The 24,921-nt window shown below is 42.6% G+C and overlaps 1 long non-coding RNA gene and 1 other non-coding gene across 5 annotated transcripts in view; one reads left to right on the forward strand and one right to left on the reverse strand.

The window, feature by feature from the left end:
- LOC137176995 (uncharacterized) overlaps nt 1–24,921 on the forward strand; it is a 196,219-nt gene that overhangs the window by 32,117 nt on the left and 139,181 nt on the right. The window lies entirely within an intron of this gene.
- trnak-cuu (transfer RNA lysine (anticodon CUU)) lies at nt 4,440–4,512 on the reverse strand. The gene has a single exon. It is a non-coding gene; the product is annotated as a tRNA-Lys (tRNA).

The following is a 24,921-nucleotide window of genomic DNA, read 5'->3' on the forward strand; positions in this document are numbered from 1 at the left end:
ATAATAAAAGTTCCTTTTTCTCACCTGCAGAGATCAATAATAGTAATATATAGACAAACTGAACATTTAGATGACATACAGTATATTTTCTGTGGTCACAGTTGCTATTTTCTTCTCTCTGGACATTTTAAAAGATAAGGCTGGTGGTATTTTATATATTTATTATTGTCAATAAATCCCATGAAAAGACCTAAACCAACAATGAATTGATCTACTAACAGGTATAATGTGTGTGTATCTTATTCCAGTTTATACTCACTAGTTCACCAAAAGTGTTTTAATTTGCAGCTAAGAGATAGTCGCCAACAACTTCCTGGCTGTTTTTTTTAGGAAATTCCTGAATCTTTTGATCCATTTTTATAGATTTACCTCTTCAGTAGTAACCAGTGTGCTCAGCGAGGGGGGGGGGGGGGGGGGGCAGCCTTATCCTTTTAAACACTGTGAATACTAAAGTCAGTTGGCTCAGGCCTCCTTCCTTCCTCACAGTCCCGGAGTCCAGCGGAAATCAATGGGATTCTGATTAGTGCAGGCCAAAGGGAGACTCCTGATTATTACCAATAAAGGGAATTAGATCGATGATTTTTTTTTTTTTTTTTTTTTTTGAGGTTAGGGGACCACTTCAAAACCTTGCAGCTTGATCAAATTTAAGATCAAGTCATCAGTGGAATTGCCGCTGATTTATAAATAAGATAATTGGTCCCCCCCCCCCCCCCGATCCCCCCCAGCAGCAGCAGCACCACCTCACTCTGCTCTGTGTTTCTGCTCTCGTGGCAGTCCAACACTTTTATTGCTTAGTCAAACCTCCTCCTTCCATTTTTAAATTGCCTATTGAGTGGATATCTCTGCAGACTTTGCCAACCTACCATTAGTATCACCTTCCTGCAGACTCTTTCCTTCGGCGGAGAGAGAGACGTTTAAGGTATTTACTTCCACGCGGCAAACATCCCCGTGTAATTTAATTGTCAAAAGATACAAATCATCTCGATGTTTATGTACAGACACAGTTTCTTTACCCCGAGGCGCATAAAAATCCATTCAGAGGCCATGATAACGTGTCATAAACGCATCTAAAGTTGTATAAATAAAGGCTTATTTAATGTATTTCAAGGAAATATGAGAATTTATTACAGAGACATGAACATAAGCGGGTAGAAGCTCAGTGTTTTCCTGTGAGGGAGATCACACCTGTGACACCTCAGGTTTAAGCTTCCAGATTGACAGTCGTGATGAAGCTCGTCGGGGAAACTTCACTTGCTGTCTGATTTTTAAAACAGTGTTGTCATTTTTTTTCAAAGGCAGACATAAAAAAAACAACAACCTTTTAACACTTGTCACTGGAGAAAAGCAACAATTCTGACTGTTTGTGATTCGTACCGCGGCGTTTTTCTCACCAACGCCGCCGCCGCCGCCGTGCATGCCTCTTCGCAGGTGATAATTTCGTCTCGGAGTTGTGCGTTTGATGTCGGTGTTGAATGAAACATCACCCCCTCTCCCTCCCCACCCTCCCTTCACCCTATTATAGATATCTAAGTGGCATCTGCTAAAAACTGAATGAGAAGTTTAAAGGGACCTTTCATGAATTTCCATCTTGATGTGATGTTTCTTATCTCATCTTTTAGGTGATGCAGAGTATTTACCAGACATCTGACAAGTCATTTATCAATCAAACAATGTGAAATCTTTGTCTCTGTGTTTCTTTTATCTCATAGAAACTGTAAATTGCATCACTTCCTGTATAGCAAGGGAAAAAAAGCCATAAATCTGACTCATAAAGGCACTAAAATAACTATTTTGAAGGCTAAAAGTCATGTCAAAGTTTAGATATCATCACAATTAATAATACTAAACAACATAATGTCCACTTTTAATACCTGCAGTACTTTTGACATGACAATATGTCGGGTATTTAAGCTAAATGAATGTAAATGAAAACCCTCACGATACTAAACCCAGATTGGCCGACAGCAGCGGCTTCGCTAATTCCAAATGAGGTAACCCTGCTGAGTGGAGGTTTTCCAGTTCAGCTGCTGTTGCTGCAAAAAAAAAAAACCCAAATTGGCCTGATTGGACAGATTTCAGTCATTCTTCAGCGAGGGGAGCCAATCAGGACCGATTCCAGCTGCAACGCGTAAACTTGGATTTCATCCGAAAAACTGCCTGGAAAGAAGGCGAAACATTCAATTGACCCTCTCAAACACAATCAGATTTAACAATGCTTACATTAATCATGTGTCGTAGCTGTTAGATGGAGCCGTACTGCTGTTTCTCTACGTTTTTAGCACATCATCTACACATAATAAGAAACCTTTTTCCTTTATGTTGTCTCATAGTTATTGTTGCATAGCAGGACAGTTTTGAGCAGGGACTGTTTAGTTCTACAAAGCTGTTTGTCATATGAGACCAAGTAAAGCGGCAGAATTCCTGAGTATATTGAACCATGATACGTTTTATTGCTCGTGAGGTCAGCTTGGAATTTTTTTAATAGGGACACTGTGTATCTTTTCTTTAAAAACCCATATTGTCTGGCTTTTTTGAAGTCCATTTGTTCTCACTTCTAACTCAGGCAGCCCTTTTTTTTTTCTTTTTTTTTTTCTGGGCTTGCTAAGCGGAATAAACGGCCACCTTGCAGCTACCTGCTCCCGCTCTGTGATCGTCAGTATCATCCTCCTCCTCCTCCGCTCGGGGGACTAGCTTCACCTCGCTAACAGCTGAGACCCCCCCTCCCCTCCCCTCCTGGTGTTTATGTGTGTAAGTCACCTGGAAACCTCGTGTAACGGAGGTATCAGCGGGGCACAGGTTGCACTCCCGAGCCCCAGGGAGCCGGCGTGCTGCGAGGGAGGGCGGTAGGGCGGTAGGGGAGGGGGGGGGGAGGCCCTGCACATCCTCACGGCTCAGATGGGATTACAGGTTGCTAACACTTGATGACACAAGCTGTTTCCAACATCTCGCCCACCTTGTGTGCTCAAGACTTCTCTCTCTCTCTCTCTCTCTCGCAGGTTCAACACTTACACACATGTAAGCTGCCGTTCACGTGCGCCGAACCCACACACGTGTTAACTCGCTCATAAAATTGAACTTGTGTGCATGCAGGCTTGACTTCTTACACGCACACACACACACACACACACACAAATTGAATACACAAACTCGCATTGGAGTAATATGGAAGAAAACAAGCAAGCATGAGTGAGCAAGTACAACCAAACACACACACACACACACACACACTTACTTAAAAATTGTAGTCATGTTTACACGCATGAATGTAAGAAGGCAGGCAAGCATGCATGAATGAATGCACATATACAGCCCTAGTTCCTCCACACACACACACACACACATTTCATAGAAACACTGGATAACAGCGGTATCGGTGTTTTTTAATTGACCTTTTTTATGATCACTTGGCTCCAGCTGACGTTGATGTGAATTAAGTCTGGAAACCTTTTTAACTCACAAACAAAGCTGATTGGACTGTTTTTTTTTTTTTTTGCATAACAACCAAGTATATTATTTGTCTCAAGAGGTGGATTACTTTGCTTATCTTAATCCTTTTTGTTTATATGTGTTTTTTTTTTTTGACTAAAAATTAGGGGCTACATGCAAGAGCTGCTTTCTTAAAAGAGAGATAGTTGTAGTGTCCCACTATGATGAAGACTCTTTAAGAAATGCAACATTTGTTATGGTATTTTTTTTACATATTTAATATTGACACAGAATAGTCACAACTGACAGCTTTAATCCAACAATACTGGTCTAAATATCAAAGGATGTTTGTCTTTCTTTTAACCATAAAACTACTGTACAGCCAACATTCATGTCTGTCTTTGACTCTGGAGATATACTGCATTGTTCTCTGTATCAGACGGTTGGCTGGACTTACAGTCAACGTCTTCTGTCATTTAAATCTAGTAACTACAGCACATGATCCAGTAACTGCTTAACCTCAGATGTCCCTCATGTTCACACTGATGTTGGCAGATCTGGTTCAGGTACTGTGCACCTTTTAAACGCCCTCCAACTTGAGTCTTAAGTTCCTCTTGGAGATTTTAAAGCTTTATTATCTGATGTTTTTTTTTTAATGAATCTTGTAACTGTTTTTCTTAATTCCTTGTTTATTGTGTAGTCGAGTTGTTCCTGTCTTGTCTAAGTGTTTTTTTGTTCTCACGTCTCTCTTGGAAAAGAGATCTGCCTGATTAAATACTCTAAGTAATGCAATAAGCATATTTTGTATAATGCATACATTATTTTAGTTTCCAGTCTGAGAGGAGAGACAATATTTGAAAGCGACGTGACTTGTGATGAAAGTTTAGATACATAGTTGCCGGTTCGTGCCACACTCTAGATCAATGACGTACCAGTACTCAGACCAGCATGCTGCTGGTTTGATCTGGTTTATAACCAAAGTTGTTTAAAGTCCAAACACCCGTAAAACTTTGCGCCCAATGTGGGGCTCGAACCCACGACCCTGAGATTAAGAGTCTCATGCTCTACCGACTGAGCTAACCGGGCTGAACCACACTGGAGTTCTGCTAGCTTGATCTGGTTTGGTGAGTAAATGTTGCAGACATACACGGGCCAGATTAGCACCAAAACACAGCGACGTAACTGACAAATGAACGTCTGTTTAAGTAAAGACGACCTGACAACAAATCCCAAAAGCAAAGAGCAGAAGATGTAAAGCATTATTCAGTTTTTTGTGCTTGAACTCATCCTGGCGTCGGTCTTTATTCCACTAACATTCTGTATATCCAATATCACACCACACGTCCACGGAGAATACTCTCTTTAATTTCTGCTCCGCTCGCAGGTGTCTCTGCAAATGTTTGCACAAAGCTCCCCAAACAGGGAATCCGTGTGTCTCTGCACATACAGGATATTTCAAAAAAATATATATACAACCTCAGTAGTTTTAATAACCCCGAAACATTTAATTGGATACATTTCAGACTATTTTTTTTATTGTATTTATAAAGCTATCAGAGTGCATAAATTTACAACCAACAAAGTTTAATGACCTGCGCTCACCTCAGTCTGGCCAGCACTGCAGGCCTCACTTGCACAGTAAATTATTATTTCCTCTCTCTCTCTCTCTCTCTCTCTCTCTCTCTCTATGCCCAAAGTTATTTAATATCCACCCAGATTCAGATTCATTATTACCTGCTCGCCCCCCCCCCCCCCCCCTCCTCCTCAACCCCCCCCACCCACCCACCCACACTCCTCCCCGACCCCTCCAGATACGACTTTGAAAGACCACCGTGTCTCCGAGGCCTAATTAGAATGGAAAAGTCTCCTCGTTTAGAATTGTCAACTCTCACCTCAAGCCTGGAAAAACTTTGCCTTGAATTTCAAACATACCCTGTAACACTTACTTCACTTTGTAAAATACCGTACAGTATATATATCTTTTTTTTTTTTTGTGTAACCTGAAGTGAATGAACACTGACGCATGTGTGTGCTGACTTAATTATTAAAAAAAAAAACGTGGATTTAGGGATACAGATGCTGAAAAACATTGTCTTTTCCCCCTTTTTTTTTTTTTTTTAAAACGATACCGATGAGGGTATTTTCCTAACTCAGCATGTGGCCGGTAAACATCACAATCCATCAGTCTTGGATGTTTTTTTGGGGGTGGGGGGGGGAAGGGGGTGGCAGGGGAAAAAAGACGGTTTGTTTTCACACTTAAGGAAGACATGAAATAGAGTGTCCTTAACTTAATCACCACCTTGTTTTACCACATTTGCATACATTTACATATTAATTGGACCACCGATTAAAATTGGTTTTGTAATTTTAATTAAGTGTCCACAAAGGTATATGATTAGCACTGTTTAAAATACAGCCTGACATAACTAGAAGCAAAAAAAAAAGGCTCTTTGCTGCAGATTTTTTTCTCTCTCTCTCTCTTCAACCCCCCCCCCCTCCATCCACCTCCATCCAACACCTCTCTCTCCCTCTTCTCCTTTCAGAGAGGAGGGGATTACTTACAGGGAAAGCCTGTTTCATGATAGCCATTTTTTTTAATCTGCAGTAGATTAGGCTGCAATGGAGAATGAGTGGAGGGAGGAGGGAGGTGGGGGTGGGCTCCAAATCATTGAGGATTTTTTAAAAGATTCATATATTGTGACATAGTGTTTTAGAGGCAATAAGCTGTGTTCACACTGCAACAGAAACGTGGCCCCAGTGCATCTTTTTTTTTTTTTTAATATCAGTTACACAAGTTACAAATGATCATCTAGCATGTGGTGAAAGGTGATGATGGATCAAGAGGCCCACAGCTGGAAAAAAAAAAAAAAAAAAATCCCACAGGGGCTATTTTTGTAGAAAACTTGAGATGATAGCTTTATTTTTTCTGTCCACAATGTCTGATGATGTCTCTTTGGTGGTGTAGAGTTAGCATTGGGGGCCTACTGACACTTTTAAGGTGTGAAAATATGAATAAGGATATTTTTCTGATATCAATATATACATAAAAATGTGTGTTAATGTTCACCTAGTAAACACAATTTCTTTGTATTCAATAATTTGGACACCTAGCTTCCAATCTTTATGCTAAGCTAAAGGCTAAACATTAGCTTTATATCAAACTTTTCCCACCCAAAATGTTCCCTTCATTATTAAGATACTGAGTACTTTGATGTTGACAGTGACAACAGTAATAACATGATGTTTTTCTGATATCAATATATACATAAAAATGTGCCAAATATATGTTAATTCACATGTTCACACAAATAACAGCATCACAGTTTCCTTGTATTCAATAATTTCGACACCTAGCTTCCAGTGTTTATGCTAGGCTAGGCTAAACATTAGCTTTATATCAAACTTCCCCCCCCCAAAATGTTCACTTCATTATTAAGATACTCAGTTCTTTGATGTTGACAGTGACAACAGTAATAATGTTTTTCTGATATCAATATATACATAAAAATTTGCCAAATGTATGTTAATCCACACGTTCACACAATTAGCTGCATCACAGTTTCCTTGTATTCAATTTGGACACCTAGCTTCCAGTGTTTATGCTAAGCTAAAGGCTAAACATTAGCTTTATATCAAACTTTCCCCCCTCAAAATGTTCACTTCATTATCAAGATACTCAGTACTTTGATGTTGACAGTGACAACAGTAATAATATGATTGCAACATTAGCAGTGCAGGCTTAAGTATTAGCACACCACCTACTTACTGTTTAGCTAAGTGTTAGCATGTAAAACAGGAGCCAAGCGGGGACACACGGATGATTTCTTTTGATACTGTACGTCTGCAATGTTGTTGCTCTCTCTCTCTCTCTCTCTCTCTCTCTTCTATATGCATACAAGCCCCTCAGCTGGCAAAAATTTGAGAAGTTTTCTCTCCCACACGCTTAATGAGTGCAGCTTTTTTTTGCCAAGTCAAATGGCCTGACATGTAACAGGGAGAGACTCGCGTACCATTTTTCTGATGCAATTACAGCAGAGTCGGGGTATCATACTGGGGACTTTTCAGAAACGTAATATTACCTCATTTTGTCTTTGGTGTGGTCTGGAAGGTTTTTGAGAGACATTTGGAAGCATTTTACTCATAAAATACTTAACCATTTAAGTGATAGGATACTGTTTCCTGGGTTTTGTCCCTGCTGCCAACCACAAAAGATTGAAAACTAAAGGGGAAAAAAGTACAGTAGGTTGGTACATTTTCCCCTGTCATCTATTATGCCACTTCTCCGTGTCTTAAGGCAACAGAAAAATCTGTGTTTTTACCCCAGAAGAAATAAACATCGCTTTGAAATTTATAGAAAAACTGGGAGCTCCGTGTTGCCAAATATCACGTTTCCCCTCTGCATGTTTTTCGGGGATGGGTTTCTTCATTCCAGCTTTGAGCCGTTGTAGCTTTTCAACATACAAAAGGAGGCCTCTTCTTCTTCTGGGTGCAATCTGTCCATGATAATGCCTGGCATGGAGCAAGTCCTCTCATTACCAGCGCTCATACCCACCTCTGTGATGACGAGCCTTTCTGTCATCCAGTCCAATCCTCAAAGCTGTCTTTTGGGAGCCCTCAGAGTTATGGCATTAGTTTCTCTTTCTTCCCCAATCCTCCCTCCGCCCTCCCCTTCTTTCACTCTTAAATTGCCGCTTCTTGAGTTACTAAGCTGCTCTAATAGGTACAACCTGCGCCGACTCTCTGTCCTCAGATGGGACATACCTCTTCTCTCTCTCTCTCTCTCTCTATCCGCGATTTCTGATCTGCGTGCAGAAGGATAAAGAGCTATCCCACAATGCACCCTGTCACACGCGATGCCGGGGCTCGGTGTGGTGATTTCGCCTGGCACCCGAACACCGTCCTCAGCGCCAGAGATTTAAATGTGTTTCCTATTTCTTGCTTTGCTGTTGACATCAGAATGTTTCCAACCTCAGTGTTTGGTGTGCGCGTACCCACCCACCCACCCCCTCCACCACCACCCCCTCTTACCCCTCCACCCCCACCCCCCCCCCCACCCCCACGAAAGACTCACGCATAGACATGCATGGGACACTTACATAATTACACACAAATACGTGCATGCAAAAAAACACACACACACATAGGCATCTGCAAACACACTTACAGTCACAGTCAAATAAAGCCACATGCATGCAGAAACACATGCAGGCGGGGGTTGATCATTATGTTTTATTGAAACAGAAACTTTGTATGTTGCCAGCAGACACTGTGGAGGCCACCATATCCCACAGGTCCCCACTGGAGTCGCTTGATGGGACCCTAATTGCCTTGTGAACACCCTCGGTTTATACAGATAGATTTATTGGTCATGCAAGCATTAATTTATTAATAGTAGTAGTGTAGCCAAGTAATATCTGTTTTTTATCTCTGTCTGTCTCTCTGTTTTTCTGATTTTTTTTTTTGTGGATTCTGTGCAGGTGATACGTCTTCATGCAGCAAAAAACTTTCATGTCTCATTCCAAGAGGCCTCACGTCACATTAAAGAAACGGTTTTCAGACATGGATGAGACCAGAATCAGTGTTTTTCTCATCAGTGAACAATTAGGCCTCTTTCAGTAAATAATACAATAAATACACCCTAAAAAAAAGGGAAGATAAAGCTCATAATTTGTTGTTAGGAGTCATTATTCAGCATGTTTACAGTCCAGTGCCAAAAACAGAAGGTTGAAATGCTGATACAAGGTTCCGCCTTCACTTTCCCCCCACAGACCCCGTGGGTGTGAGACTGATGCTGAAGCGTTCTGTACAAATCAGACGTCTGCCGCACGCTGTCAGACCACATAGGTGGCACGGGTGATGAATACCGCTCCCCTCCATCGCCTGAGCATTATCATAAATAAAATAGAGCACAAACACCAGCCTTTTGCGCACTAATGGAATTTGTCAACATGAAAGAAGTGTTATTGAGCTCCACCGCTCCCTCTCTTCTGCTTTGCTGATGCCTTGCCAAATACTTATCCCCTCTCTGGTGAGCATTTAGCGTTAACTCGCGGCAGCTCCTGGGAATCGCACGGGGCGTAATGAAATTACCTCGGCACAAACAAATAGGGTCAAACTCTCAAGGAGACGAGCATTAGGGGCCCGCGTTTTGCTAATTACGTGGTGCGTTCTCGCCGAAAGCCGCCGCCGCCACCGCAGCCGTCGTCTCTTTCACGGAAACTGCACTTGGATAGCTGGGATCTGCAGGACGCCACCATGTCCAATGCGGAGTAAACAAGCCACCAGGAGAAGAGTCGAGGAAATTAAACTAAGCAAAATGGGATTACAGTAAACAACACCTAATATTTTGTCGATTTGCGGTTGATAATTAAGCAAATTTCATGCTGATTTGCCAAAGGAGACACGAGACATCAGCAAGATAAACACGAAGCTGGAAGCTTTTTTTTTTGCATCGGACAGAATGTCAACGCCATCGCTCAGCTTGTCTTTGTACCTGTGAAAGTGAAGAGAAAACACGTGCGTGAACATGAGTCAATATCCCCCCCCCCCCTCCCTCCCAGCAGCAGCAGCAGCCCCTTGATCATAATGGCATTTTTTTTTTTTTTTCACCATAACAATGCTATCAGATCTGTTTTCTTGCAATTCGTCTCACCTGTGTTATCGCCGCCAGCAGAGCAAGAGATGCCATTACCTACATGACCGTGACAGAGCATTTTTGTAATTATTGAGCATGCCTCTGTGGTAATTACTTCAGTTTACTGAATTATTATAAAAAAAAGCTGGAAGGAGGGGAGAAGAAGAGCCACGGCCCTGAGCTGAGACAGAAATATTCTTCCGGAGGGCTGAAGAGCTGAGAGACTTTCCTTGGCAGCAGTATTATCACATACACTCATCTGCCAGAGACTGTTGACAGAAAATATGCCCTATCAGCAGAAATAACCACTCTTTTTTTCTCTCTCTCTCTCTCTCTCTCTGTTACTCCCATCACCCCCCCCCCCACCCCCTCATCCTTTCGTCTCCACCGTGCGCCCCTGACAGTCTGACGAAAGACAAAGCTTCCCACTGAGGGATATCAATAAATCAGACAAACTGACGGGGAGCGGGAGACCACCTATTTCGTTTCCTAACAGCCCTCGACTCAAGAAGCCGTCGCATGTTTTTGTGTTTTCTCTGCTTTTTTCTTTTTTTTTTGTTGTTGTTGTTGTTGTTGGCCCACCTACTCCGGCGACGGTGACAACAAGTACTCAGCTGGTAATCTCACTCTCCTCCCTGTGCCTGAAATGAGCAAATCAAGGTTGGATTACGCCTGCTAACATGCTCATAAATTTGGGATTTATTCAGGAGGTAAATTGGGATTGAAGGAGGAAGCGCTGTCGCCTGGTAATCCCCCCCCTCGCATAGACGCGGCCTGTAAGCTTACTGTTGTCTGCGTGTGTGTGTGTGTGTGTGTGTGTGTGTGGTAAACATCCAGATGAATGTTGGAGGTGCACATCTCCAAGAACCGAGCTAAACAAGGGATTGTCCGTTTGTTTTTCTGCTGTTTTTCTTTTGTGATTTTTGACACACAAATGAAGGTTGTCTTTAATTTTTTTTTTTTTTGGCTCGGCAACACAGAGGTCAAAGGTCAGGGTTTGGAGCTTGTGGAGGATGAGAACAAGGACACCTCAGCAGGAGGTGGATGGGGATTGAACCTTTGCTATCCCCCTCTTATCTCCTCTTGAGCCCCCCCCCCTGCTCATAGATGGAGTTCATCATCCAGATTGCAGGTTATCCTTGCGGCCCCCCCCTCATCGGCCCCTCGCTGCCGCTCTAGCCTGCGGGATCAGAGCGGGTTGAGCTTCCTGTTAGACACATCCTGAGGATTCAAACTGGCAACCGTCCAACCAACCAACCGTCCAACCGACCAACTGGGCAGCAGCTCATCTGGCCTCCAGCCTGGCGCTGCCTGTTCGCCGCCGCTAACAGGTATCGACAGAGCTGATGGGGCGAATCATCATCTGAGAGAGGGGTTTTTTTTTTTGTTGTTGTTGTAGCGTTGCTTGTTTTCACTCCCAGAGTGCTCCTGATCAGGAGGCCTCCGATCTACTCACCTGAAGGGATTTCCAAATGTCTCGCAGAAGACGAAATAACCTCCACCTAACAAAATAAACCCCCCCCCCACCCCCCCACTTTAACTCTCTCACAACAACAACAACACAGAGGGAAGAAAGGAACATGGACTAACTGGCAGTGAAGGCAATTTGTCGCTGGAGCTCGCTCCCCCCCCTTTCTCTCCTGCACCATCCAGATTTCCCATAAGGAATGTGCTTTGGTGTAATTCATCACCGGGCCCATACGGCAAACCGCTCGTTCTGGCGGTGAAATATGAGTCAGTGCGGGGAGGCATTTTCACACGGTAGCTGCGCTGAATGGGGTATTATTTTGGCAAGCTCCCACAAGATCCTCCAACACCTTTTTTTTTTTTTTTTTTTTTTTTTTCTGCTGTTGCAACACACTGTTTATCAAATGTCTCTAGACACGGGGAGGCGCACAATAAATATCAACCGCCGAATTACAAGCTTTGATTTCCGGCATATTACAGTGTCCCATAAAAGAGGTACTGGGAGAAAACACAGCACTCCATCATGTTATAATAACATGCCTGTTTATGAAGATGGAGAGTGACAAGAGCATACCTGCCTGCGAGCGTGAAGCTGAATGATAGTATTCATACTCCGGGAAGGGACACGAGTTTATGCAGCATGAACGTCACTCTGCTAATTAGCTGCCATATGTGGAAAACCTGCAGTTCAATTTAAAATGTCCAGTCTTAACAAAAAGTGTATTTACTCTTCAGGCATTTAGCAGACACAGTAAAATACGCTCCAATTCCTTGATTTTTCAGCTTGTAGTGTTGTAATAAACATGAGGTCAGAGGTCATAGTAGACCATAACTATATACGATCAACATTTCAGCAACTCCAGGGTGATTGTGCATGATGGAGAAGTACTGAAAAAAGTAATAAGTGGGAAAGGAGTACGATAAACTGCTTATTTAAAAAGCAGTAACTTATGACATTTTAATATAGATACATACCGGTTTTACTACTGTCATCTGCAGATTAGAACTCAGTGGCTTTTTCCTGCTGTTTCTGCTTTCTTAAAGGGAAACTCTGTCGTCTTATTCTCATGTATTTGTCCAGTACGACAAACATTTTACTTCAGAGCGTCTATAATGTAAAGATACGGGAAACAAAGACTGACATTGACCCGCAGCTAAGGAGCATTAGCCTCCTAAAGCTTTCCAGAACCCTTCGATTTAACAGAAAATCAGGAAACATAGAAAGTCGTCCACGGGAAATCCCTGTAGCTGTTGTAGTGAATCACTTTGCATGACAGATCCACTTCCACGGCAACTTCCTGTTGTAATTTATTGGTTTGTTTAAGTTGAAGAAATACTAGCAAGCATGACGGGATGGTCTGTATCTGCAAATGTACAAAAAAAAGGATGAAAAATGGAAACATAACATGCTAATTTTATAAGCCACCTCTGATTGACTTGTGGCTAATTGCTCTACAAGTTGATCCAAGTCAAATAATCACTATAGTGTGTGTCTAGAACTGAGTTGGGGAGTAAAACCAAGTCATAATGGACAAAAATATTAGGATAACCCTTTAAGAATAAAAACAATACTTATATTTGCACCCCAAAACACATAAATACAACACATAAATGCAAACCCATGCAGGTCATTTTGACTGTACAACACCGTCTGCTCTGTACGAGCAGGTGTCCGTCTCTCTGCCACGCCTGCCCTGTCGACTTCCTCACATGGACTTAATAACGAAACACCTTCCCTCCGTCTGAGAGGGCTTCACGGAGTCAGCAGCCTCTCCTCTGCTGAGCCATTTTTCTCTTAACACGGCGAAGTTTAGAGGGGGGGTTGGGGGGTGAACGAGGGGGCCATTTAATGCACAGTAAACAACTAAAGCACTTCAAGCCTTTAAATCCCGACAGGAGGAGAGAGAGAGAGGGAGGGAAAGTCGGATAGAGAGAGATGTGATGAGGGAGGAATGGGGGGGGGAGTGGGGGGGCGGCGGCGGAGCCAAGGGAGAGTCTCTTTCCCAGTGGGAGATGACAAATGCCATATGTCCTGAGCACAGCGCTTGTGTTAATCCTTGGCGGGTCCCGGCAGGCCCACATCCGACTCTGCGACCTCTGCAACACCCCCCCACACCCCCCACCCCCCCACCCCCTCAACCACTCCCTCTACTTCCACAGGGAGGGTGGATCAGTCAAAGAGGAGCTCGGGCCTTCAGATGGAAGCACAAAATGCTCTTTTTTGGTAGAATAAAGTGAGAAGAGCATCCTAACGCCACTAACTGAGACTCTGTTCGCCCAGATTATGTTCTGGTGTCGTTATGGTTGCACAATGGGAATCTTATCAGTCTCCAATAGGTGACCAACGAAGCTTAAAAGACCATACCAGTGGTTTTCCTCCAGTTTTTAGCCGTCCAACATGTAAGAGTAGCGACCTCCTACGAAATGATCCCGAAGGTGGTTACAGAAATGATTCACTAAGGTTTAATTATGATAAGACAACTAAAACTATGTGGCTAAAGTTGGGGAACAATCATGTAAAAAAGAAACAGCTGGATGTGGTAAGAGGCAGGATGCAAACAATGGTTGCCAACGGTAACCAAAGTTCAATCTCGACTTCTTCTTAAAAGGTTCGGTGGCTTCATATCGATGTCACGCTACTTCTTCCTTTGCTTCTGAGAGAGGACAAGAAGTTGCTTGATGATAAAATACAAATCCAGGTTGTTTTAAGCATTTGAACCTTTTATAGGAAGATACACAGTTCATATTTCATTCACTCTTTGCTTATTGTTTTTCTGGATTTGATTTGTGCAGCGACTTCCAGTAGCTATTGGAGCAAACGACTACAAGACAACTTATCATGTCACACTAAAAACAAAAATTACGGACACAGAGGATGTGTCTTCAGTGTGACGGAGGATCTACTGTATCTCAATGTGCAGCACTGAACACAAAGGTTTTCTGTACAGTAAGAAAAAACCAGCCTCGAAATTGGAAGTTCTGGAAAATGATCAGCAGTATTGTGAAGTTAACACAATTCTTACTCAATGGGCTAAAACATTAAAGACCATCTGTGTAGTCATTAAAGCATTAAACTCAAACTGTTCCAAAACAGAGGTGAATCCAGAGAAGTGCGGACCGTGCCAACGTAACATCTTTCTCCTCTGTGTGCGGTTCACTGTCATCACCTTACAGGATTTCTGGGAACTAACGTTCAAACAGTTGCCTCTGCTGGCCACCAACATCCACAATCACCTGCAGGGGCTTTGAACATTTGACTCTTATTTCATGCAACTTAAAATGAGCAGAGCTTCCCATTTAGAATAAACTTCAGTCCTCGGAGCTGGTTGCACTGAACAGATTGATGACTCCAATGTGTCTGCGTTTAGCCTAGCTGTTTTTTAGACTTTGACTGTTCCAGTCATTCATCTCTGCTCAGAGCCTAAACAAAGCTCCGCGTTGGCCTTCGCTGAACCCTGAACAGCACCCAAACTGGAACCTGGAGGCCGTTCAGCTGTAATGATGTGGTTAAAGAATGAACTTTTCTCGCTTATGAGCTGAATCAGCTCCTTACCTCCGTGAACCCACAGTCAGTAACTCTGTTTGCTGCTGTCGATGCTGCAGCCTGACTGTGATCGCACAAAATGAACTGAATTAGTAACTTTAAACGCTTTAAATGAGCGAATCTGTTTACATTTACACTTCTAGATAATTCCAACGAAGCAACAGCAGGGTAAGTTGCAATTTAAGGTGGGTTTTTTTTTAATGTTTTTTGAGGTTTTCATGCAGGTGAGGCTGAATCGGTGAGCAGCTTTAGGTTAAAAGGGGTTAAAGGTTCATGCATTACCTGAATATTTTACTATTCAATCATTTCACCTTCTTCTTTATGGACGGCGGATGATATAAATGCAAAATGAGGTGAAAAATTGGTAATTAATCCGCCGTGGGTCACACCGGCGAGGCATTACCGGGGCCTGCCCAACCCCGTTTGTCTGGCTAATATTAAGGGGCTAATTTTCAAAATCTAGCGTGCAGTCAATTTCCCAGGATGCCTTGGGGGGGTAAAAGGTAGGGAATGACAGGAGGGGCTAATTTTACCCGCCTTATTTACCCCTATGCATCATCCGGCGGGCTCTCATCTGACACGAGTGACGGTGGGATTGAAATTAGACCGACTGTGGCTGGCGTTGAGAATTTATGACGCCGCCCTGGTATTTGTTTGCTCGATGTGTGTGTGTGTGTGTGTGTGTGTGTGTCCAGAAGATGTGTGTGTGTGTGGTGAATACATCAGAGAAGAAGAGAGAAAAGAGAGGAGGCGCAGCGGAAAACCTGGGGAAATACATCTTTTTAATAACAGTCAGTGAGGTTAATGCAGCTTACCTTGGAGTGCCAACAGCAGCAGGAGGAGGAGGAGGAGGAGGAGGTGAGGAAGGGGGGAGTTATTTGACAGGGGGAGGGAGGTGGGGGAGACAGACGGAGCACAGAGAGATGTTTAAAGCTGAGTTTACCTAAACAACAGTCAGGCGCTCGGCGTCTGATCGCTATTTGTTGTACAGGAGAGGAAGAAAAAAGGCAGTAGGGGAGGGGGGGAGTGGGGGGAGAAGAGGAGGCAGAGGGGTGAGGAAGAGGAAAAAAAAAAGAGGAAAAATCAAACTCTTAATACTATTGTGTGCCTATAACCATCTGTCACAGCTAGCCTGGAGATGAGACTGAGATTAGGAGGAATAAACGTCGGGGCCGTAGAGCATCGGTAAAGCCTTCAGGGCAACAACAACAAAAAACAAGGAAAAAAAAAAAAAAAACAAGAAGAAGAAGAAGAAGGTGGATGGATGGAGGGGGGGGGGGGGCGTAAGAAGAGAAACGAGCGGAAAAATAAAACTCACGGGGGACATTCTAATTCTGAGGCATTCATGGATTACAGATTGTAACCTGCACTGACAACCCGGGGGGGGAATGACGGGCGATATTACAGTGAGATTCAGAGGGGTCTCGATGATGATGATGTTGACGGTGGCAGCGGCGGTGGCGGTGGCGGCTGTGGCTGCGGCGGTGATGATGATGGTGATGATGATGATGATGATGATGATGATAGTAGCGGTGATGATGGCGGTAATGACGGCACTCGCACGGTTTCATCTTGGGTTACTTCAAACAGAAATGAAAAGGCGGTGGAAGGGAGGAAGGAAGGAAGGAGGGGAGGGGAGGGGAGAGGGAGGGGAGGGTGTGCGGGGGTGAAAGGAAATAGTGTCTTCTTCTTGTCCCCCCCCCGCCCCAACCCTCCTCCTCCTCCTCCTCCCCCCCTCCTCTGCCTCACCCCTCCCTCCCCTCTCCTTCCCTGAATGCCGAGGGCTTAAGGAAAGGCATTTGGTGGCTCCTGAGGCATCCGCGGATCTCCCCTCCTTAAATTTACCGTGAAGGTTCTTAGACTCCCTATTCAGGCAGGATATCCTCGTTTATTGCTTTTAGAAGACAAACCTCACAAAAGTACAGTGTCATTGCTTCTGGAGAACAGAGCCCTGGAAGAATACTGTGCCGCAGAAAAAGGCTTTTTTTTTTTATTCCCATGAATTATTATTATGTACAATATGACACAGAAAGCAGCAGCAGCAGGGGCTCGTACTTAAAGATTTGTTAAGTTGCTTTACATTCACAGAATTTAGGTACAAGAGCTAAATATAATGTTCTTCACCAAGAGAGCTTTTCTTGCTAATTAAATTGCACCTTAAAAGCAGCTGCTACACAATAAAAGATGCACTTTACCTATTAGATTAAGCTTAAAATATGTGGATTTATTAGGTTAAATATCATAGAGCTGTTCAGGTGAGACCCCCGTTAAGATGAGAAGATGTTTGGACCTCATATCTTATTGACAGTTGACTTCCAATGCCAATTCAGATCATAACTGTATGTTGATTTGTTTGTGTAGTTGAAAGAAAAAGGAATTAATTGTCTTTAATTGTGTCATTTTTCAAGCAAAAATGCCAAATATCCTTTGGTTCCAGATTCTCAAATGCAACAATTTGCTGTTTTATATATATATACATATGTAAATATATAAATACTAATAAAATACATAATAAATGAATTGAATATCACAGGCAAAACAGGCAAATAGACAAGTAGAGACATGTAGAGCTGCAATATTTAGTCGATCAATCATTCAGTTGATCGACCGCCAGCTATTTTGATAATCAAATAATCGTTTTGAGTCATTTTTAAGACAAAAAGCCAAAATTCTCTTGTTCCAGATTCTTAAATATGAATAATCTCTGGCATTTTGGGTTGGTTTGGGACAAAACAACATTCGAGGACGTCATCTTGGGCTTTGGGATCATCATTTTTCACCATTTTATTCACCAATTAATCGATGAATCGAGAGAATAATACTGAAAGCCCTGCTTGTTGTGTGTGTGTATGTGTTGACTCCTGCTGGAAAGTTAAAGCAGGGCTTGAGTGACTGATGATACAGCGGGTTTGGTAAGTGCTGTATCTCAGCATGGTGGTCAGCTGAATACGAATATTAGACATGACTCGGCTCATCTCCTTCTACCCCAAATTCTTGTGTTTTGTGGTCATTTTCTTCAGTTGTTTGGGATTTCTTTCTCTCAGAGGAGGACTGACGCTCGTATTTTTGAGGCATTTCTGTCTCTAACCTCAGTGTGTCCGTCTGAAAGTGTATGTGCGTGTGTGTGTGTGTGTGTGTTTTCAGCTGCCCTTCCCACTGCCCTTGTCATACTGGTCCCAGTGCTGCAGGGCTCTTTGCTGGTTGGACAGCTCGGGTCAAGGTCTCCCCCTCCCCATGCTCTGACCGACGGGCTGTCACGTCAACAACCCCACCACTGGCCGAGTCCGCAGGCTCATCCTCATGCACACACGCACACAAATGACAAGCCAACACACTTTCACATAAACAATCACTTGTAGACACACACACTGTCTCAAACGCACACACAAATTAACTGACACTCCAGTGTATCCACGTAAGCCTACACACACACTCTCTCATGGCCCCCACCCTCCTGTAGATTGACAGTGAGGTTTATTGCTGCTAATACTCCCAGCTGTAAAGGCTGAGCAGCAGCATCTTAATGGGAAATGGACTCATTTCCTAACGCAATGAGTACAAGGGTGCGGTGCACGCCCATATTTGGTCAACGGGGGCAGATAATCTGGCTGACCTCCTCCCTATTGGTGTAGGACCGGGCTGTCCATCCACCGGTTGTTGAAAGTTTTTTTCCATCTCTTTCTCTTAAATGCTTTGTTTGGTAGCTGCTTCCTCTTCGCCGCACTGGAAACGATGTGGTTTATTTTTCTGGTTTGTTGGGAATAAATAATAGAAGAAGAACGCAGTAAGAAAGCACCACGTAGACAAGCACCATTAACAGAAAGTCCAAAGGAGAAGTATTGTGACAGTATTGGCCGTATATTTTATGATTGCTGGGAAATGTTGTGACGGAATATTGTGTGATATATTATGTCTGCCTACATGTTGCGCTGCCAACTCTGCTTGCGTGGTCATTCGAGTGAAGTGAAAAAGCACAAATATCGATGAGTGCTTAGCAACAAAGATGGAAAACAAGAATAATTAAAGCTGCAAGCAGCTACAAATGGGCCCTCGCATCTCACATGCATGTCAGAGGGAGTGGCAGCCATCATATCACTACTGGATGTCAGTTGATATGCGGCAATACATTTACCAGAGAGCAACTGACATGGATATACATTATCATGAATATTGGACGTTGCATGTAGGAGATACTGTAAATATCACTTCCTGCGTCAACTATATGGTGCGAGAAAACATTCACTTGCTGCAGATCAAATGTAGACCAAACACTTTAAAGTTCATGTAAATCAAAGACTTGCTTCCTGTTGCCTACACAAGTGGGTCATTAATGCAGCGATACATTAAATCGAGGTCGCCTGACATGCATGGAGTTAAATATCACTTCCTGTGTCCACTCTGTGGTGCTAGAGAACAAACACTAATTATATGTCATGTTGCTGTACGTCATGTAAGTAAATCGGATGATGTTTGCCATATAAGGCTGACTTCCTGTTGTCAGTAGGTGGCGCTATGACTCAGTATTGACATGTAGATGTATTCTGACTGGGACTCTTATTAAACATGAGAAATTTGGGTCAGATTGGACAATGCACATTGGAGTTACAACAACTTCCTGTTTCATGGCGAAACATTGTTGCCACTTCAATGGCGTTCCACAAAGACTCAAAAGCTTAATTATTTTGCATCACAAAGGTCTTTAGATGACACCAACCAAATTTGGAGTCATTCTGGTTAAATCTCTAGGAGCAGTTTGTTAAAGTACCACGTCTGTAAATGGCAAAAACTGAGCAAGTATTGCACAGTAAAGTCAAAATGGCTGACTTCCTGTTGGGCTTAGGTTATGGCGCAAGGAGACTTTTTTTAATGTCTGGACATGATACATGTGTCTACAAAATTTGGTACATCTAGGTAAAACCTAAATGTGGGGGCTTCAACTCTGAACATTTGAAAATGTGTGTCAACACCTTTTTTCTCCTCAAATTTTGTCTAAAAACTGAAATAATTTTCATTTTCCAGTGTTTTTTTTCAGAAGAAATCTCAATATTTTTAGTTTTTAATATTGTTTCCTATTTATTTAGAGTAACTGTCACTTTTTCACCCTCATAATAAAACTTAAAAGAGTCAAAACGCGGTCGTGCAGGAACGGCTGCATTGGCATCGCGGCTGCTGACATGTTTCTGCATCTGAACGAGTCTCGTGCTATTTTGGACTTTTTCTTCATTAAAGCCATTAGTGTTTCATGAGGCTCCGCGGCGTCCTTGTGCTAATTAGGTGTCTATATTTCTATATCTCGTTATTGGATTTATTTTATATTGTGCTTAATAGTAAATAGTGTTTGAATTTTAAAACACACCTCTTGGGTGCAACATAAAGGGGAATTTTTAATCACATTTTCTGTAAATGAAAGGAACCGGTCTGCTTCTTTTTTTTTTTTTTTTCTCAATTTTTCCGAATGTGTCCTAATGAGTTTGCAGGTTTCTTAAGCAGATACGCACTCTGATTATATTTTTATATATATATATATTTTTTTTTTTTCTGTGCAAACACACTGCATCTCCTCCCCACTCTGGTCGCAGCAGAAGTCCAAAATGAGAGATGGGTGAAGGGGGGGGTAAGGAGGGGTGAGGTAGGTGATCATCATCCCCGTCATCACAAGGGGTAAAAAGAGGGATGTTAGTGGGAGGAAGAGGAGGAGGAGGGAGGGAGTGGGGGGCATGGGGGGTAACATAGTTGATGATGGTGGCCGCCAGTTACCTCGGCAACCTTTTTTTTATTTTATTTATTTTTTCATTATTTATTCCTGGGGCCCCGGTGATGAGGCGTGCTAATGTAGCGCGCCGCCTCTACCTGCTGCGTTTCAGCCTGGCTTGACAATTAAGACCTGGGCGACTGTAGCCAGGGGTTAATACCGCTCATTAAAAGAACTAGGTCATTAGCGAAGAATCAAGGCTCTTAAGGCGGCAGGGGATGAGGGGTGGGGTGGGTTGGGGGGTGGATAGGGGTGGTGGGGGGGGGGGGGGGGGGGGGGGTTTGATGGAGAGGAGCAGGAGGAGGAGGAAGAGGAGGAGGGGTTGGCGGTGGCAGCGGCATAGTAAACTCTGCATCTCGGTGAACACGCGGCCCCTTACATTAATTAACCTCCCTTTTTCCTTGTTGGGGAGGTGTGTGCATGTGTGTGTGTGTATGGGAAGGGGAGGTGGGGGGGGTTTAGTGTTTCAGGAAAAAAAAAAAATCCTCTGTTATCATATATGCACATGGCTGTACACCAATTAATTGCAGGGAGGAAGAATGAAAAAAAAAGAAAAAGAAAGCTAGTTTACAGTCCTCCCTGTGGTCGCCCTGTGTTCCTGTGTGAGCCCAAGTTACATTATTTCAGAGAGATGAAGGGTGGGAGGGGCGGATAGGCAAGGGTGGGTGGGTAGGGGGGGGGTCTAATGTCTGTATGATGAGTAAAAAGGGTATTAAAATTAAGAAGGGAATCATAGCAGAAATCAGCCTTTGCTTTACCACAGGGGAAAGGAGCAAATAAAAGCCACGGAAATGAAAATAAATAAGCTTTGCTAATACCTCACCTTAAGGAGCCGGAGCTGTACCCAGCTGAACCGCGCGCGCTGTTTGCCAGTAATTTGTTTGCGGACTTTATTATTAAGCTGTTACACGTGCCGTTTGACCTTCAGTGAGGAGAGCTGGTGGGGTTTTTTTTTTTTCAAAACAAATGTTCTCTACGATTAAAACAACGAAAGACTCCTGTAATGTCAAGTGACCAACGAAGAAGAAGAGTCGGAGGTTTTTTTTTTTTATGTTTGTAACGTTGTCTGTTTCTCTCAGTGGAGAAATATTAAGACAGTGGCAGTAATTCACATGTGTTGTGTGGATAACTGCAATGATGGTTCTGGTTATGATTTGGGCTCTCATCCCAGTCTGGACCAGTTAGTATTGATGGGTTGTGAGAGATAATATTACACAGTTTGTGGTATTTAAGGTTTTGTTTGTCGTTTGATTCGGTCAGACCAAGTTAATCAGCTACGGGTGGTCTCGACTGTTAGACCCTCTCATTGAATTTGGTCATTGTTGGAGTGCCAGACAGCTTCGAAGGCAGGGAGACAATATTTCAAGGTTTTAGTTTTATACTCTGACATGTCATTGTTCCTGGGTTATATTTATGACAGTGTTTGTTTTGAAAATGACTAAAAAAGATGAGTTCAATCTACCAAAACATAAATTACATGTTCATGTGTAACTTTTCATATTACAAGCAGTCTGTGGTGGTTCTACATTCTTCTTCTTGTAGTACTAGCATCCTTCATGTGATTAAGTGGGTGGTAAAAAGGTTCAAAGTACTTAAAAGTACACGATTAAACATGATTTCCACGACTGGGATTGTAAAAATTGATGACACGGGCGAAACTGCGAGAAATAATATATAAATTTTTCTAATAAATTATCAGGAAATAGCAAGCAAACAGAAAAACTGCAATATTTTATGAGTGGTAATGTACAATTTTACTATCCAGTTTATCTTGGTTTCACTGCAAAGCAGCAGATAACATGATTGGTTCACCTGGAGAAGTGTAGAGTTCTGCACAGGCCTACAACCGAGACCTGAGACAGGCCTGCACCTGCGTCTTTATGACCCCAAATTTGAGTCCCAAATCTGAAACCTGAGGCTGAATTTTTGTTTATATCATCATTTACTGACTGTGAACTCCTCATGTAATGCAACACATCAGCCTCGAGCCAGGATCCCTCAGGTTGGGGTTCGGCAGCCGAACCCTATTACCTTATTCACTCACCAACAGCTCTTTCTGCAGAGTCCTTGTTGCCCTCGTCTCTCCATTTCACCCTCACTTTGAGTTTACAGCTTTCTTTCTTCACACTCTATCTTTTCCACACACAGAAATATCAGCATAAATGATCAAGACTAATTGTTTATTAATGGATGTTAATGTCTATGTTGTACAGTCAAGTGAACAATCGCGCTCTCAAACGATTTGGATCACAGACCTTTCTAATAGTAGTCTACCTGTCCACTATGCATAGCTTAAACATTAAGTATGTGCTTCTATATTATTGTCAAGATTTAAAAAAGTCATTGTATGCTGGTGAAAATCAGTCAATGTGTGGGGTGTCCGCTCTTTGTAGGTGTCAGTTCCCAGTTTTAACACTCAACTGTACCATCTTTATTTGAAGTTTCAATAGAAAGAGAGTTTTATTTCGATGTACTGAAAAGATAACAGACCACATGACTTTTTGTACAACCTGTGCTTGTAAAGATGCACCTACTGCTAAAGAGTCTGTGGGCTTGAAGAAGTTAACTCCATTCATATCTTTCTTATTGTTAGGGGGAAAAATGTCAAATATAATCTGGATTTTGGATACAAAAGACAAGTGTGTAGAGAGTCGTGCTGTGTTGGACTCTGTGTGTTTGCCTTTCAACATGAAGGTGTTCAGATATAACAGCCTCAGTGTTCTGTCGACAGTTTTCACTTTGAAGTTTCATTTGAGGAGAGTAGGTGTCATGATTTTACAAAAGATGGATGTCTCAATTTGGAACAAAACGCTAATATCAAGCAGCTTTGATAGGTAACTCTTCTTTCATTTCCTACAATAAAGTGTTAACAGTGTGAAAAAAGAAAAATCCGAGGGGCGTAAATTAGCCTTAATATCAGGCCTGTGTGACAGTGTTTTTATCCGCTAATTTCTCAAGCGTCATAATGAGGCCGTACCGAGCGATGGAGCGATTTGAATTTAAATGATATAATACTTGAGATAGCCCTAATTCACCCATACATATTTAATCTGACATATTATCTCGCTCCTGCGACGCCTTGATATGATATGACAGCTCGGCCGCTGCGCCAGCAGGAAGGAGGGAGGTGCGGCGCTACAGTTTGGAGAGCGCGTTGTTAAAAAGAAAGGTGGTGGAGAATTTGCTCTCTGCAATCAGAGCCACTTTAGACGCCAAGTGGGTTCGTCATCTTGGTGGTAAAAATGCAGAGATCTACTGACGAGTTTTATACTGTACTCCGTGCTGATACATGCAGTACAGAAGCTCAGAGTAAGAAGGTAGAAAGGCTTTCTGTGGACAGTTGACACCTATATCATATATAACTAAATCACTAAATTACAAACACTACAATCCCCATTCATTAATGTTATTTAACATTTTCAGGTCTGTTTTTTTACATCAGTCTGTAAATTTGACACATTTTACAGGATATGATCTCATGAAGTGGTGTAATCTGCTTTTTCTTGTCTGTATTTACCTCAGTGACTTGATTTCCTACATTTCCCAGAATGCCAAACTGCATCATGTTTGGTGTCTGAACCCTGGTCTATTTCCTGCTCCAGTGGATGTTGTAATTGTTCTTTGTATCTCTTTCATAATGGTTTTCTACATTTGAACTTCTGAAAGAAAATGTCAGTTTTAAGAAGCAGCGCTCGCCCTTTGACTTCGAGGGACTCACACCAAAACATGACATTTACATTTTGAACGCTGGAACATTCTTTACTCTTATCAACTTCTGGCTTTGTCTACACCAAACAACTGAACAAATCAAGTTTACCATTTGTAATGCCGTTATGTTTTTTTTGTGGGAATTTTTGGCAAGATTTCTAAACTAAAATACACACCTGAATTTCATGCGAGCATCCTCATGAAGTAGGTGATGCTGGAAGCTCGTGATGAAGTGAGAACTTCTGTCCTTTTTCACTAACTGGACGGTGTGTTAACAGTTTATTTAGAGGAGCACATTTCTAACATTCATTCATGTATTTCACTGACTGTGCAGCAGTTTATATTTGAAACTATGAGGCAGCTAATACAATATAATATTTAAACTCCCAT

Source organism: Thunnus thynnus, chromosome 24, assembly GCF_963924715.1.
Source record: "Thunnus thynnus chromosome 24, fThuThy2.1, whole genome shotgun sequence".
Taxonomy (NCBI): domain Eukaryota; kingdom Metazoa; phylum Chordata; class Actinopteri; order Scombriformes; family Scombridae; genus Thunnus; species Thunnus thynnus.